The sequence below is a fragment of the Abrus precatorius genome, unplaced genomic scaffold, assembly GCF_003935025.1.
Source record: "Abrus precatorius isolate BTA unplaced genomic scaffold, Abrus_2018 Scaffold11, whole genome shotgun sequence".
Taxonomy (NCBI): domain Eukaryota; kingdom Viridiplantae; phylum Streptophyta; class Magnoliopsida; order Fabales; family Fabaceae; genus Abrus; species Abrus precatorius.
In genome coordinates this window covers 14,189,009-14,191,331 of record NW_020874303.1, presented here as the reverse complement: position 1 = coordinate 14,191,331, position 2,323 = coordinate 14,189,009, and positions in this window count along the sequence as shown.

The following is a 2,323-nucleotide window of genomic DNA, read 5'->3' as shown; positions in this document are numbered from 1 at the left end:
GACGTCACGTGGGTGGGTGAATGGTTTAGAATCGGAGTGTGGGGCCCACACGCTAGACACGTGTGAAAGGAAAAGTATCTAAAGTAGTGGCCAGTAATCGCCCTATCAAATGCTCTAACCTCATTGGTTCGTTTTTCTTCTCTTTTTATTTCTTTCATTTTGTGTTTCGGGTTTTGGGGCTGTCGTTTTTAGCTCGTTCGATGGGTTTCCTGTGAGCTGGGTGGGCCCCGCGCTGGACCCGTTTGTGGCTAAGGTCGCATTGGGAGTCGCTTTCTTATGGGCCTGGAGTGGGCCCGGGACCTTTTAGGTTGTGTCCATATTTATTATACAATTGAAAGAAAAATCAATTCAATGCTTTACATTCAAATTTCCAATTATGCTCAAACATTTATCAATATCTTCACCAAAAAACACATATATCAAAATAAAATAAAAAACCATAAAGGTTTTCGCGTTTATAATTTTTTGGTTTTGTTGTGCTGTGTAATCCCCAAAAGTAGCTAATATGGTTCCCTGATTTGGTTTCCATTCATTAAATTCAATAAATATTTTTTTCACAGAAAAAATATTATTTGAATATGTTAATTTTCAAATAAATTATACTCTTTTTCATCAACAATGAATGGGTTGGGTAAGTAAAGTATGCATCTTTTCTAAAAGAAAACAAAATGTTTGAAGAGGGAGAAAACTTTTTGTAAATTTGAATTTGCAAGTTTGTGTGTCTACTTTAATAGGGTAACAATTGTACGAAATGCAACCTCTTGAATGTGATAAAAATGTTTCAAAAAATGTCATTTGTATTTATCAAGACGTATCATATTTAGTATGAAAATATTATGGAATATTTTTTTAAAATAATAAATTGCAACTAAAAAAGAATCGAATCATGTATAATACTCTGCTGAAGAGATATTTATTGTACAAAATATTTTTAAATTTTTTAGAATTATTTTTTTTATAAATTATGTTTCTTGTGAATTCAAAAAATATATTTGATATGTCTAAAATATTATTTGTAATGTTAAAAAATAATTTTTAAAAATATTTCTACCTCGTATTTGATTTATTATTTTTTAAGAAATATTCTTGAAATGTTAAATAATATTCTTTTTAAGAATATCTCTATCTTGTGTCTTATTTAAATATTAGTTTTAAGAAATATTAATGTTTCTTCTAAAAATATTTTTTTTAAATATTCTTTTCCTCTCTTATTTTCTTTCTAATCAAGGGGGTAAAAGCCCATTCTTTTACTCTCTTTTGTATATTTGAAAACAAATAATATTATATAACATTGTCATCTAGGTGGGCACATGTAAAAGTTTCCTAAGAATGTGACGAGTTAGAAATTATCAGAGTAAGATAAGTTATTTTGTTTCCTTCATATTTTTTAATATTTTTAAAAAATATTTTCAAAATTAATTTAATAATTTTTATAAGAAAAATATATGAACATTGTTTTTAAGAAAAAATTGTTTTTAGAAATACATTTTTCATAAAAACATATTTATGAAAACATAATTTTGTAAAAAAAAATTTACTCATTTTATAAAATATAATTTTAATTTTTATGATTATAATTTATTAAAAAATAAATTTAAAATTTTAATTTTCAACAAAATTATTATAATTTAATATTAAATTTTTAATATTATTTATATTCTTAATTTTTAATACTTTTCAAAATATATATACATATATATATTGTATTGAAAAATTAAAAGCTAATTTTAAAAAATTATTAAATTTAGTAAAAAGATTATTTTTCATCTAAATATAATGTATATATTATTTTCTATATTTTAATCTATGTCAAATGCTAGATAAAATAATATAACGTTATCTACATTACACTATTTTATATTTTTTTGAAGCGGTTACTTACAAAATAAAATAATATAATTGTTCTCTGAAATGTCACTATAGACAGCGGTTACATACTAATCTTTCTTCAAAGTCATTTTTGAAAAGCAGTTGTATGTCTTTCACTCTCATAAATTAAAATTTAAAAAAATTCTAACAACTTATAGTTTATAAACCCACGTAAGGAGCATTGCTCAACTTACAGCAATTCCATGAATCTCTCTTTTATTTTTTTTAACTCTAATAAAGTTAATCTCTTTTACAACTATAAGCACATTTTTCACATATCTCTCTTTTTTTCTTTTTCTCTCTATTAAAATGAAATTTCTTATCATTTTAATCTTTTTTTTTTAGTTTACCAATATTTCGTTCATTTAGGTATGGACTGTTTGATAAATACAACATATAAACTGGAGTTTCAACAAAACAAAAAATTAGTTTTAGTTTTGTGATAAAAAAAAAC